We start from the raw sequence: 16,085 nt of genomic DNA on the forward strand, positions 1-16,085 counted from the left end.
ACTAGTGGTAATTGTAGACTATATATTTCATTTATATGTGAATATATATAACTATATTCAACGGTATATAATATGCGTAAATTTTTGAAGTGTGCGTGGTATGTAAAATCGGAAATTAAGCAAAAAATACTCCAAGTTACGGGGATGATTATGAAAAAAATTAACCTGCATAATTGGATGTTTGAACCGGAAATCAAAGTTTATTTTGAAAAAAGACACTTATACTATTGCGCCATCTCATGGTGTCACTTATAAAAATCAAATTAAAGGAAAGTGCTCATTTTTACCCGACTTCCCAAAGATAGAGAGGTTATCTATTCGATTCATATTGGACACGCTGTTTACGCCGTTATCCAACGAAGTATACTGAGCGCCGACTTCAGAACTATGTACTAAACCACCATTTATGTCAATTATTTTTTACTTTGTAGTGACATAGAAGTCGGTTTTATTTTTTTTGTTAAATTTCTTTTAAGAATTTTCAACATTGAAATCTCATGTAAAATACAAAACTTTAAACTAACTTCGAATTCGGAGTATATTACTTAAGGTCTTAGTCTCGGTAATAAGTCGTAGGATTTGAAATTCAACCACGAAATGTATTTCCGAACTAACTCCTACCGTTTCCATAAAAGGAGATCTCCCCGACAGTGGGACGGTAATAGGTCGTTACAGCTATATACATACATTTTATTAGCTTCTTGGCCTTAACACAAAAAGTTATTTCATCCAGCTAATAATTTGGTATCGTATTTTTCATCCAGATTTATGACACGGCCAAGAAAATCGTTCTCATAAGATTATTTGGAGTTTATCCATAATCCTTCGCATGTTTCATAAATTTGTTTTGGGAATGTTTTATACTCTACGTTTACAAATTGTAGCAGGGATTTATAGGCGATAAATCAAACTATGCTGTATACTCTGATTTAGTGGCTGAGTAATATATTTTAAGGAATTTATGTCTGTACTTTGAATTTGATTTTTAAGAGGGTCTAAGGATAAGGATATGGTCAGCATAAATCATGGTGGTAATGAAGAGATTTATTTTTTATGTATGTTATTGTAACGGTAAATTGTTCAATATAAGCAAATAGAACCTTGAGCTGAAATGCTAACATAATAACTCATCTGTGCGTGTTCGTAATATGAACAAAATTATAAGTTTCAGTCTGACCAATTTTAATAAATAAATATATTAATAAATTTAATTTTTTAAACACCTTAAACTAAGGGTAACAAGGGAGGACTTAATGCCTAATGGCATTCTCTGCCAGTCAACCCTGGGCGATGGCGACAATATTCAATTTTAAAATTAAAGTCCTAAGAAGAATTAAGTTTTTTTAGGAACTGATCATATATTTTCCGTTATTTTATCATTAAATTATAATCATTTCGATTAAAAAGCCAATTTTTAAAAACAGGTGCTTGGCAGCCCTGCATTAATGAGTTTTTTGGTTTATGTTTTTATTTAATTCATTCAATCACGTACTTAAGTGTGAAGGTGACATATCAGATTCCAGTTCCGAACGGTCCACGACCTTCCCGCTGGCAATGTCGTTTGATCTGGAATCTGCTGTATAGAAAACATTCTTCAAGTAAAAATCTTACTATAAGTTTCCAGTATGTTACGTAACTATTACGACTTAGTTCTATCTTTTCTAAGTCTCATGTATCCATGTGCTCGTTTTAATAGACTGGCACTTTATGCCTTACTAACGCATATAAGCACGCAATTAAGTTACATTTTAATAAATATACGAAATACGTTCCAGACTATAACACGGAGTCTAAATGTGAGTGTCCCTGTAGTATATTTGTATTATTAATTATTTACTAAAGAAATATTTTCGTTTCGCGTGAACTTTTGTTATATTTTAAAATCCACATAAGCCGAACTCGACACATTATACAATGAACGTTTAACTTTTATTGTAACGTTAGAGTACGAAACAACCACCCCCTGATGTAAGTAGCTACTACCGTTCATGGACTGCTATCCCTAAAAACTAGTTGGAACGTCCTATATAAAAATATATTCCTTACCATACCGTCCTCAGCCCATTACTGTCCCACTGCTGCGCACGAGTCTCCTCTTAGAACGACAAGAATTAGGCCATAGTCCACCGCGCTGAACCAGTGTGTTTCGGTAGATTTTATATACATAGGTTTGATAACTTTTTAAAGATCTCACAGGTATGTTCACGATGTTTTCCTTCACCGTTACAGCAAGAGATCATAAAATAATTAAAGGTTAAAGGATTTCCCATACCCACTTAATATTTTTTTACCACACAATAACACCTAAATATCAAATCACCGTGTGCCAAGTTGCACCAATCAAGCACCATAGGTTTGCCAACATATCGTGAGTACAATGGAAACAAACTGGGCAGCGGCCAATCGTTTTGCTTACATGTTTACTCTGTCGCGTCCTGCAACGGTAGGAACGTTAAACATTCTTACGCACTATGTAAAGCTGACTTCAAACTCATCAACATTTAATTATACAGTCGCATACTTTGGCTTATGTTTAAAAATTTTAACGACGTTTTCATTCAAGCTTATGTCTTAAAATTTTAATGATGTTTTCATTCAAGTTTATGTTTAAAATTTTAATGATGTTTTCGTTCAACAACAGATGATTATTGGACGGGAAATTTAAATTTGTATTGTAGTTTTTTGTGTTTATTTACTCTACTTGGTTGTTCAGAACACACATGATACAAGGGATCCTTGGAACTACGTATGTAGAAAGTGTTAATTAATAGATGTCGCAACATTCGGTTAATTATTAACATACAACATTGTGACACAACACTGTTAGCCTAATCGTAATTATATGCTACCTGTTATGTTATTAAAGATTTTATAATACTACCTCTTTTTCTTATTTCTGCAGTTTGCAAGTTGTTTGTAGGTATAGATAAGTATAGATATCTCACCGCCTTGTAATTGAAGAAAGCCATTAAACGGCTTAAACGGCTGACAATGTGTAAACCATTTAATGGCTGTCATGGTGTAGGTGTAGTGTACGCGGAACAATGCTGATATGTGCAGTTAAGTGATGAGTGCAAAAACACGAAATCGAAGAAAAAGCGCGGAGAAATATCGTTTCATTCGTAAATGCTCTAAAAACTACTTTTTTTCAAACACGAAAATAGATAGTGATAATTTAAATTGTCAAAACTAGTTGCTTTTACTTGTTAGAAGTCCATATTCTTTACTAATCTATGGTTGTTTGAGAGAGATCGCTAAAGAGCTCTCGCTTTCTTGCAGGTCTTAATTTCTATATTGTATGTTTACTCTCTTATTCATTATTATTTATGTTTCATGGCTCGTACTAAAACCTAATAAAAGGGGTGCAAATAAAGACTATTGTATTATATTGTACAACACTATAATTCCTAACTTATAGCACAGGTTCTCAAACTTATTTAATGTACTGCTGACATTTAGATATATTTTCTAGAGCTCCCAAAACTGTAAACATCCGTTTTTCAAGTCTATTTCAGAGACGTTTCAGTCTGTGTTTTGAAATTCGAAGTTCAATTTACGAAAAAAGATTAGAGTTAGAATAAAGGTCAGAATTAGAATAACAAACGATCTGTCACCCTCTAAACAGCTTCAACTTCCCCCGACACAACAGATTTTTATCTGCGCCAAACACTGCTCCCTACTGACCCCCACGGCTACAAGGGGACGTCAAAACTTTGAGAAACACTGATTTATAGGTATTTATAAATCATTAGCCTATTTTGAAAGCTGCCTAAAGCAACAGAGCTGAATGTACCTAATTTTACGACACGAACACAAGCTCGTAGTAGTTATGGGAGATTTATTATCCAACGCGAATGGAGTAATGAGGGGCTTGTTTCTGTAAAGAGAAGCATAAAGTTACGATGATTTAATATGTTTAAAAAAAACGTCGACAAAATATCAATGTGTGAATAAATTATGTTTTTGCACTAATTTTTGGGATTCTTTTTGGGCTTCCGTATTTAAAAAAAAAACAAAGAAACCGTTATGTCATCTATAAATTACCTGTAAGGGAAAAAGCAAGTGAACTTGCAGTAAACCTGTGGTAAGTGGCCACTGCTATCCATAGACATAGAAGGTGGCAGAACCCTTTTGAAGGTAGTAGAACCCTTTGTGGTTCGACTCCGGCGGCACCACCGCCACACCTATTTCTGCCTAATAACAGCAGTGTTAGGTGCTGCTGTGTTCCGTTTTGAAAGGTGTGGTAAGGGAGACATAGTTTTCCGAGGCGTTCCAGCTTAGTCCTCAGGGGTAGCGGCGCATCTGTGGTCGACCTCTGGTAGGAATAACTAATCCCATCTGGGGTTGATTACAGATGTCCATGGGCGGCAGTAGCCACATAGCATCAGGTGGGCTGCATGCTCGTCTGCTACTCCTATATTATAAAAAAAATACCTCTGTAATTATCATAAAAGATTGGAATCCTACCTGAGATCCGTCACAGTTTGGTTATTACCCCTGAGGACTAAGTTGAAACGTCTTGGATAAGTATGTCTTTCTTTCCCTAGATAGATAAAAGATAATATATTTCTTATTTCCTTCAAATTGATTGAATTGCATTTTATTTTCAGGTAATCATCTCTGAAATCGGAATCTCTGAAATCTCCGAAGTAGCTATTACGAAGATATTTATAAATAGGTAATAGATCAAACAAGTAAATCTTAAAACAGATCGGGTAATAAATTCGCTGCCATATATATCTGTATGCTTATTATTCTGCGCATATGAATTATTATTTCGACAAATGCATAATAATAAAGTCATATGCCATCCATCTGGTCGCTATAAACTATGAAATACAAAATGAAGATATACCGCAATGATAGATTAATGATTAGATTAGAGATTTCGGAGGCGGAATCAGAGGGTCCGAGGTTTGAATTCCAGGCCATTCCTGTTTTTAGGGTTCCGTACCCAAAGGGTAAAAACGGAACCCTATTACTAAGACTTCGCTGTCTGTCCGTCTGTCACAGGGCTATATCTCCGGAACCATAATAGATTCGTTCGACTCGTACTAGGCGAATTATTTAAGATTATCATATTACAAATTAATGATGACTTTAAGAGTCTAGGAAGTACTAAAGAAAACTTACATGCCTGAGAATTACGTAACAAGAAAATTATGATAGGTTTGTGAAGTCTATCAATACGTATTTAGCCAGCATGATTGTCTATGGCTCGTAACCTTTCTCATTATAAGAGTAGACCTTTTTCCCAGCAAAAAGACAATAAAGGTTTGATGATTATATATTACATAACTTTTTACTTTCTAAACATTAAGAAACGGCTAAATCGGTTTATTCTCGAAACTTAATCCGAAATATCAAATTCAAAAGTCGACAGTACCGGAGCCGTATTTGAGTGTATAGATGAACTATTGTGTGAGGAATTCCGACATTACATGCATATAATTAGCATCGAATGTCAACTTTCATTATCTTCGAAACGATTCACGATTTACGTTGTCTAGACTTTTACACCACGAGATTGCAATATATCAACATTCGTGTTAGTACTTCAATAATTGCATAATATTTGTGGCGTGTTTTACAGTTTGTTGTCAACCCTTTACTGTCCTACTACTCTTATTGGGCACAGATACTCAGAGTGAAAAAGGTATAGGGCCAACCAACCCTGATCAAGGGCGGATTGGTAGACTACACATACATACATTTTTTTATATAAATATTCCTCACGATGTTTTCCTTCACCGTTTAGCAAGTGATAATTAATTTCTAATACGCACATAACTTTGCAAAATCGGAGGTGTCTGGCGTACCTGGGATTTGAACCTCGGACCCCTAGATCAAGAGGCCGAGTTTCTTAACCACTAGGCTATCACTGCTACAGACAACAAGCTATCTCTGCTTATACGTAAACAATTAGTACTGTATAGAAATGATCTTAGATATTTCTGTATAGAATTTTATTTATTTATTTTATTTATTTTATTTTATTGATCTAATTAGAACGGCCGAGGCCACTTACACTAACTAGACAGATCTAACATACAGACAACTCACAGAACTCCAAGCATACAGACATGATCAGCTTCCAATCATCAGCAAGCACATCACAGTTCGGATAATGATCCATGAGCGCGTTTAATGTCGCAAGTGTGCGCGGAACAGGTGATTTAGCGCGCGACACAGTGCGGGAAGGCGGAACCACAAATAACTTGTGCTTTCGGCTTCGTTGATAATTGTCTGGGACAAATATTCGGCAAAGCTGATTGTGAAGTTCCTGCGCCTCAACAGCATTATGTAAAATCTTGCACATTGATCAAGTATTATAATTATCTCCATTTGTGGTTTACCTTCATAGTAATATGATGCATGAGGCTTATTACCTGTAATATTAATTCTAATTAGCGGTTAATTAAAGTAAACAAATCATATTATACGCGTCATGTATTATTTATGTAGTGTTAAATTTTAATAAATTGAAAGCTTCGATCACTACTTACTCGTATTAGTGATCGAAGATTGAAAGCAATATTTTTACCACGCTTTTTAACACGCTTTTATTAGCTTGGGTTGTACGTTTGTATGTATGAATGTACGTAACAGTAACGGAATCTTTGAGCCCGATTTCTATCCTCTTTGAACGTTCAGTTTAATTCAAAATTTTGAAGAATTATCAAGAATCGATGACAATACACGATTAATAATTTTGTACCATTGTCCTTATCATAATCCTCAGGATTAACGATTTTCGAGGCGAGATTGTTTGAGCGCGTTGGAGAAAGTTCATCGCAAAGTTATTTTAACTAAATTTAAATATGAATCTTTTAATTTCCCTCCACCAATTTGCGATGAAACCTGAGGCCACCGGTAGGAATCTAATCCTATCTGGGGTTGATTACAGATGACCATGGGTGGCAGTAGCCACGTACCATGAGGTGGACTGCATACTCAGACGAGTATGCAGTCCACCTCCTAGGCTATAACCTTTTTTAAAGGCTATAATCCTATATTATTAAAACCGGAGGAGTAGCATCTGCTACATAGGAATAGTGTCTGCTACTCCTATATTATAAAAAAACGGTTATTGCCCATTACGCAGACGAAATGGGATGTAAATGTAATTTCTATAAAATGTATCTTAAACATCACTAGAATCAGTAGAATGGAATTCAACCCAAAATAAATATTTGATATAAGAAATAAATATACGTACCTAAATAACCCTACCTACCTACCTACGTACCTACCACCTACCTACCTAACCTACCTACCTACCTACCTAAACCTAACCTAGATAACCTAAAGACATTTCAAACGTACCTTTGTTGGCCAGCTAACTAGCCGTCATATAATGTAGCTGCTATATGACATCAGTATCCTCTACCCATTGTCCAATCACCATAAGTAACATAGCGACATATAAATGTATGCGCAATAAAAAACAGCTGAACTATGCCAAGGTTTAGCCATTATGACAATAAAATAGCGTTATGCACCTGGGCTAATGACTCGGTTTCCTGTGGTATTCGAAGAATGATGCACAATTATGTTTATATATGTATTGTTTATACATTGATTTGAATCATCAACTAATTATCGTTCCACTAGAGATGATTTTATTGAAAAGATATTGGTTTGGACAAGTGTGTAGTAAGAGAAATAATGTTCTGCCTTAAACTAGAAGTTCTGTGATCGATAGCCTCACGGCGTGTGTAGATCTTCACTTATCTACAAAGTTAAGAAACATTGAGTGAGATCTGTTAGTGGATTCTAACGTTGGCAGGACTGCGGAAAATGTCTATGTGTATCTGCAGTCCCATCAAACAGCGCTAGAGTTACCCATGAGGGTTCAGCCTGTAAGAGTCCTTCGTATCATCTCTGTTGCTCTACTACAAAGAGTAACCCATGCAGAAGTCCAGTAAAAAAAATGGATAGATGGTTGGTTTAGGGCTTTTCGAGCGCGCTTCTATCTTACGAAGGGAACATTACGTCGTCGCTTCTACTATTATCACTTGATCGTTAAATCGTATATCGTGTCGTACCTTTCAAATTAGGATGGTACTTCGTTCAACAGTCCAGGAGTACGCCCCAAGTCTCAGTTACAGAGAAATGCCAATATCGTAAAGATAAAATGTATATACGTTGGGTAAGAGAAATACTGATAGCGTTTTAGCACATTGCCCTTTAGAACAGTTCAGCAAAATATGTGTCTCATTAGACGTTCCAAATTTCCTTAGTATCCAAAATGTACCCAACCAGAGTAAAATCGGAGTAAGACTTTTGCTTTGGTTAAATGCTTTGTATCTCTTTAGGTTGATTCAACTGAAATATTATCTTGTATAGTATGTATTCAATATTTGGTCACTTTGTTTGTTAAAGCATATAAATTCTAGATGACCAAAACAGTCAAGGATATGACTATAGCTTACGGAAGATCTTATGCTTTCATAGAATGCTATAGGTGGCTCAGACCAAAAAAGTAGACCAAACCGCAGACAATATAGCTTTGAAGGCCAAATTGCATTTACGTGTCCGACTGAGCGTCATGATAGATTCAGGAATTTAAGAATTGTAGCGTTTTTATTGGTTGTAACTGTTATAACTAATAATTTTAAAGTAATAAATCAACGTGACGACTTATCTAAAATTCAGCTTTGCAATATGGAAATGGAATTGGCTTATTTTGTAAAGCATGTGTGCGTAAAATGTGTATACTATAAAAATCGGCACAATTCAGTCAGTTTCAATGTTTTGTTTCTTCAAAGCTCTGTCCATCATTTTTATTCTGAGTTTACAAAGTACATTGTGTATAGGTACACAGTGCCAAGTTTATGGCACAAAGGCTCATCATTTACAAAGACTAGGTCATACAGAATAATGTCTATTTTATAAGGTTCCGTAAACATTATTTTATAGGGTTGCTAGCTTATACTGTATGTACGTAGATTAATGACGAAATTACAATTTGATTAACCTTATGATTGATCTTCGGTATAATAAATCCTAATTATATCACTTTATATTGTGTAATTATATTTATACGTAGACGAGCTACATTCTCTATTTAGGTAGAGTCAAATCCATAAAGAAGAAGGTTTCTATCTAACACCTGAGGATTAAGATAAGCTGGCATCCACAAATCTGAAATATATCTATGAAAAACAACTAAGATTTTAGCAGATAGACAAACATATAAAGATACATAATATCCATAGATAAACGTATAGATATAAAAATACGCGTCATTATACAAATAGTACCAAATTCAGAAATTACAGAAATATTTACTTCAAATATACTTCATAGATGTGAACAGGCAGCCCTAGAGCTATTTGCTATGCACCTCACAAGGCCGACGCGTGGGCGGCTGTCGCATACAATATGTTGTGGATACAAGTGTGGGCTATGAAGGCTTTGTATCTGTAAGTGTCTATGTTGGTCCCGTTTGATAAACTTTTATTTTGTTTAACGTGCGTCATACATTATAATATATGATATATATAGTTATTTCGCTGCGTATATTATATGTAGTGTAACCGTTATACTGCGCAATTTTATACAACTAGAGAGTGTTAAAAATCCCAACTGTTTAAATAGTATATGTCTCTACCACATTTTAAAATAATCCATCGGCACCTCATATGTTATGAAATCCGTCAGGCTTGAGCTGCGGGTGTGCCAACGAATGGAAACAAATAGACAGATACATTACTATTTCTATCTAATAGCAACAATGTTAAGACCTGCCATGTTTGTGTTTCACAGTAAGGTATAGAGGAGTTACATTTTATTTTCTATTTTTTGTGTTTACGAGGCGGAAACTTTTAAAAGGTACCCGACGCGTGGGAGCGACGCCTGTTTATGTGGCCGTCCTCAGCGCTTCGTGGAGAACTCAAGAACCTCCGATGGAGAACAACCGAAGTCCTCCGAGCGCGATGCCCCTATCGGGCTCTGCCCTGGAGGAGCAGTTTACGGTCCTTCCGCACACCTGGTGTTTACAACGGTATTCGGCCACATACACCGCCGTCCTTCCCGGTGTTGCTTGTTGGACGGTTCGAGCTCCCACTCCCCCCGCCCGCAACCCCGGAAGCCCCCTTTTAGTCGCCTCTTACGACAGGCAGAGGATACCGTAGCCCTATTCTAGTTCCGGGACTACAGGGACAATAGAGCGGTTACCTACCAAAACAGTGCCGAAAAGGATTTTTTAAATTTGATAAAAAATATTTTATGTATAAATTATCTTGAAGCTTAGCTATAATTATTTACTTACCTTGAAAACAAGTTTCACGCGCTAAAATTAAAATTACGAGTTATTTTTAAACGATACATTCACTACAACAGTGTGTAACATTTTGATGTAAAATCTGCACTTTCTTACGAAAATACTTTAATAATAATAATAATAATAACCATTTATTTCAGACAATATAAACAAAGATACAAAAGTATAATTGAATACAGAGGTCCATATCATATATACCTTACAGACTAACATACATATTAATATATACTTATAATTAAATACTTACTTTACAGTAGGTAATTTTCATAATTAAATAGGCAACCCGGAATAACCGTATTCCTTCATTACAATAGTTATAAATACGGAACCCTAAAAATATATTTTATACACATAAAAATCATTAAGTTTAAAAAATGTATCATATAGAATTTAAACTTATCTTCTTCTTTAAATATTTAAAGAAGAAGAAAAGTTTTTTAACAATTTAAACACGAAGAAGAAAATTTAAACTAAAGTAAACTAAACTAAAATAAAGTAAACTAAAGTAAAGTAACTAAAGTAAATAACTAAAGTAAGCAAGTAAAATAAAGTAACTAAAAGTTTTTTAACAATTTAAACAAGAAGAAAATTTTAACTTTCTTTTAGAAAAGTTTAATATTTACTTGTGTAGCTTTTAGAACGCAACTTACGTAATATTCATCATTTCCAAGACATGTACTCGTATAAAACTCTCGTGTCACAATGTTAGTTACCTCCTGTCCTCCGAAAGGGCTTTACCGATTTTCACCATATTTTATATGCATATTCAGTAGGTCTGAGAGTCGGCTACTATGTATTTTTACATACCCCTAAGTGATAAGGGTTGTTCACCCTTAACATTTTTTATTTATATGGCAACACAACGTTTTGCCGGGTCAGCTAGTTTTGTTATAAAATTTGTCCCTTACATACATGGAACTAAAAAGCTTAATAAATTTATCTTGAACAATATTTAAAATGGCAACAAAGGAATGCCGACGAATATTGCAAAATACATAATAATAAAATTACTTCGTGCATTCATACACATAAAAATTAAATATCGCTACAAAATCTTTACCATCTCGTAAGTGACATCGCCAAAACTGAAATCTTTTCGGACGAGACCGCAATATCTCGTCTTTCCATATAAAGTGATGCCATTTTGATCCTCATTTCACTTTTTTACGGTCTCGAAACCTTTCTGACTACGCAATGTCCGAAAACCAGTTTACAAGAAACCTTTAGCTAACCTTTTACTGTGGATTCGGTAGTCAAACTTTTTGTTGTTCTGACTTAACACATTGCAACAGGCGAGAAGCAAAATGGACGCTAAATTTCTACCTACATATGTATGTCTGGAACTAGCATGGTCACTGTAGTTGAAACGTTACTCGAAGTTTACTCAACAACTTACCTTTTTTTTTATCGACCTTCAAAAGGTACCCGACGACGTGGGAGCGACTTCGAGTTATGTGAGATTTTTACCGCACTAAAACCCCCCCGGTGGCCGTCCTCATCGCTTGTTGGAGAACTCCGGGATCTCCGATGGAACACAACCGGAGTCCGCCAAGCGCGATGCCCCGATCGGCCCCTGCCAAACCATCTGGTGTTCACGACGCCGTCCTTCCCGGGGTGGCTTACTGCCTACTCACTCTTGCCGCCCGCAACCCCGGAAGCCCCCTTTTAGTCCCGGAACTACAGGGACAAACTCGACAACTTACCTAGCTATTTAAGTTGAACCAGCAATAGTCTATGCAGTATTTTTTTCTGAGATCGTAGAAGCAAACGAGCTTATAGTCTACCATGGTCTCAATGCCACCTTACCTCCTCTGAGCGCTATTCTTCACGATTCTTCTGATAGGCTCTATCCATTTGCATGAACATTGCGTGAGCACGCTCACCACATTTTCAAGTGTTTATGATGCGGTTAGCGCTCCCACTCTTGCCGCCCACAACCTCAGAAGCCCTCTGTTAGTTGCTTCTTACGACAGGCAGAAGATACCGGGTGGTGTAACTATCCGGTGGCAGTGGCCTAACGAGAGCCCCAGCCCAGCGGCGAGCTCAAAAGTGACAAAAAACGTGTATAAATCAGTGAAAAAAAGTCATCAGGACCAAACAATCATAAAATTACGTGTTCGTAAGCGAAAATTGCTTAGGACCATGTAATAAATTGCCACGGGACTCCTATGGTATAGTTACGCCACTGGAGATACCGTAGCTCTATTCTAATTCTGGAAAAGTGTAAAATCTACTAAACTGACGACCCGCGTGGCGTAGCAGTCATCATACAGGTCTGATGCGCAGAGCGTCCCGAGTTCGATCCCCGGTCAGATAGATATCTAAATGATGAATTTACATGTCCGTTTCTGGTTCTGGGTGTTTGTGTACTTGTCTATGTGAGTGTCCATGGCACCCACGACACAAGGAAGCCTAGTGTGGATGTGAGTGTAGAAAGCGTTTTATGATTTTTTTTTATCATAAATATTTTTTAACATACAGACACCACTACTACACAAAATTGCAAGACGATTAATTATGCAGTGTTTGTTTCAACTTGATTGACGCAATTGACAAGTCATAAATATGTCGGCCGTATTCATACATGTGCATTTCGAATGCGATTAATGTTTTTTTAATTGCAGTTGCATAATTTACTTTGGCACTAGCTTTATCCCTGAGTTCTCTTGTGTGGAAATTTATTACCACAATTCTATGGCCTGGTTATTATGAAATGTGATATTCAGGGACCAAAATCCGTACTAATATTATAAATCCGAAAGTAACTCTGTCTGTCTGTCTGGTTGTCTCTTCTTCACACCTAAACCACTGAAGCGATTTTAATGAAAATTTGTACAAAGATAGTCTGAGACCCGAGAAAGGACATAGGATAGTTTTTATCCCGGAAATACCACGGGAACTAGGCATGGCGATCTAAGATCGATTAATCGGAGAATCGATCTTTATATTAATCGATTTTTAGATCTTTTTATTATCTTTATATTATTCTTTAGATTATTTCTTTTAAACGCGGGCGAAGCCGCGGGAAAAAACTAGTATTTCATATATCCACAATATATGTTGTTAATAATAATAATATAATGTTGAAATTAACAAATTTTGATTAATGACCAATAAATATTGTAATAAAATGTGATAAGGCAAGTTATTAATAAATAAATCATACACATACCGAAAAGGTCAGAGAAACGTATACTGAGTGAGATAGTGTCATAAAAGTTAGATATGTATTTGGAAATAAGCGTTAATTCTTTGCTTTGCTGATATACAGTGAAAGCCTTTTAATTGAAACTTGGCCTCTAAGTCGATCTAAGTTTTTTTTTATAATATAGGAGTAGCAGACGAGCATGCAGTCCACCTAATGGTAAGTGGCTACTGCCGCCCATGGACATCTGTAATCAACCCCAGATAGAGATATTCCTACCTGAAGTCGGCCACATACGCGCCGCTACCCCTGAGGACTAAGCTGGAACGCCTCGGAAAAGTCTGTCTCCCTTACCACACTCTTCAAAACGGAACACAGCAGCGCCTAACACTGCTGTTATTAGGTAGAAATAGGTGTGGCGGTGGTGCCACCGGAGTCGAACTTCAAGGGTTATACCACCTTGACCTTGGTTTTAACTTGAGCACATTTACTAATTAAAAAGTAATTTTGTTCTTAAAAATTATCTGCAATGTAAATGTTTTTGTTTTACTTTTTTTATGAGAATTACTTTTATTTATTAACTGAAAAATATTTACAATTATAATTAAATTTACAGTAAATTAAAAATAATAAATTAAACTATAAATATAGAATAGATATAGAATTAGAATAACTTATTTACAAAATTTACATATATACAAAAACGAAAAACAAAAATATAAAAACAAAAAAAACTACCATAAAAAAATTGTCGCCATCACTGTCTTTGGGCAAGGTTCCCAGGAACAAGTTTTGTTTTACTATTTTTAACATTTAATTTTTTTTTATTTTACAAGATAAAAGGGACTATAAAAATGTAGGTACTACAAGTATTTCTCAACGAAACAACAAAACCACTTGATCGTGTAGTATGCAACTGAAATAGAAAAGAAATTTACATACGAATATGCGCAAGATCGCATTAATTTACATCTTAACTAGTGATTAGCCCACCGACATCAATTTGTACTGCCATTTGTATTTCATTTAACACCTATTTCTACTTAATTAGACGCAAAAATGCTAGAATTTAAATAAAGGCTTAGTAAAGACGCTACTTACTTCCCTTAACAGGCGAATATCTTAAACATTAATCAACGAGCATAGTTTAGTTATAGCTTGAAGAATAAGAATTATTTTTTTACTTTACTTTATCCATTGCACTACTCGTCGAAGGATGTTCCATCCTCCCCAACTGGACTCGCGGCAGTCATCCACTGTTTGATTTGCATGGTAGTTTTTACCATAAAATTGCTGAATGAACTTCCTCCTGAGGTATTTCTAGACATGGGGCTATTTAATCATGGTGCAAAAAGAGCTTTGATCCAAAACGATGCATTGGTCTCTCCTCCAAATGTCTGTAAGCCACGTTGATTTCCATCAGGTAGCCCGTCTGCCTTATTACTAGGCTTCAATACATAAAATATATGAACGTATTTGACCATAAATGTCCATAAAATTAATTAACAAATATAATGCCCTTTCCAAAATCGAATCAGCAATTTCGAAAATTACTTCCCAAGAACTCGAAGGAAAATAATAAAATTAAGAGATGCAGATCTCAAAGTGCAATTACACGGAATGGACTGACTTCAATTAATTGTTAATATAGATTCCTACGTTCATTGAGAAACCGTTACTCGTTACAATCGAAGGTGTAGAAACATGCAGCAAATGAAATAACAATTTCCTTTTACAAGAACAAAACCTGTAGAGGAACTCAAGTAATACCCTAAAAGGTTTGAAAATGCACAGTTCGTGTAAGTTGCAAATGATACGACTCATAACCATGATCCAAACGGGTGGACTTTTTGTATGACCTTCAAGACTCGTTCCATTGGAATATATTAGGTAGACTGGTTAATTATGCAAGGTAGGCTAGATATTCGGCTCTTCCCACGCTTAGTTGGCTGTGAGGGTTTGATTTTGGTGCAACATTCGTAAGGTATTCGTCATTTTATGTCTTTAACAACTTGATGTATTGAATGAGTATGTATTTAATGTATTGAATGAGTCAATACAATTGACTTCGAACAAGGGGTTTATCATCAACATATTACTGTCCTACTGCTCGGCACGGATCTCCTCTCAGAATGAAAAGGATTAAGCCGTCATCCACCGCGCTGGCCAAGTGCGTATTGGTATTTGGTACACTTCACATACCTTTGAAAACTCTTTTTTGAGATTATTCATTTGTAAAGGTTTCCTCACGATATTTTCCTCCACCGTTTAAGCAAGTAATAATTAATTTCTAATAAGTACATAGCTTTGAAAAATGTGAGGTGCGTGCCTGAGATTTGAACTTCAAATCCATCGATCAACAGGCGGAGTTTCTTATCCATTAGGCTCGTACTGCTTTCTTTAAACTCTTTTTAAACTAGGGATCAGTTAGACAACCGACTTAACTGAGGGAGGTTTACAGCTTACGCCACAACTGCTTTAAATACTTATTAAAAGAAAATTCGCTGATAAAGCAGATAAAAAACTGCCAGGCAATCGCAATAAAGGTACGTAAATTTCTCATTTTGAAGAATGCAACATATTTGTAATAGACTTAGAGGACAATTACCTGGTCCATCTGCAGTATTGACCACTTGACATCAAGAGGGCTTC

The 16,085-nt window shown here is 35.7% G+C and overlaps 1 protein-coding gene across 5 annotated transcripts in view; it reads left to right on the forward strand.

Annotated features, from left to right (window-relative positions):
• LOC140755969 (uncharacterized) overlaps window positions 1-16,085 on the forward strand; it is a 136,292-nt gene that overhangs the window by 20,063 nt on the left and 100,144 nt on the right. The window contains exon 1 of one of the 5 annotated variants that reach the window (XM_073091336.1): window positions 4,659-4,678. The exons of the other annotated variants lie outside the window; for them this stretch is intronic. The gene's annotated coding sequence lies outside the window, so the exon portion shown is untranslated. Of the gene's footprint in view, window positions 1-4,658; window positions 4,679-16,085 lie in introns of those variants that run through there. 5 annotated transcript variants of the gene reach the window in all.

The sequence above is a fragment of the Epargyreus clarus genome, unplaced genomic scaffold, assembly GCF_041222505.1.
Source record: "Epargyreus clarus isolate Ecla_fem2 unplaced genomic scaffold, WU_Ecla_fem_2.2 ptg000034l, whole genome shotgun sequence".
NCBI lineage: Eukaryota > Metazoa > Arthropoda > Insecta > Lepidoptera > Hesperiidae > Epargyreus > Epargyreus clarus.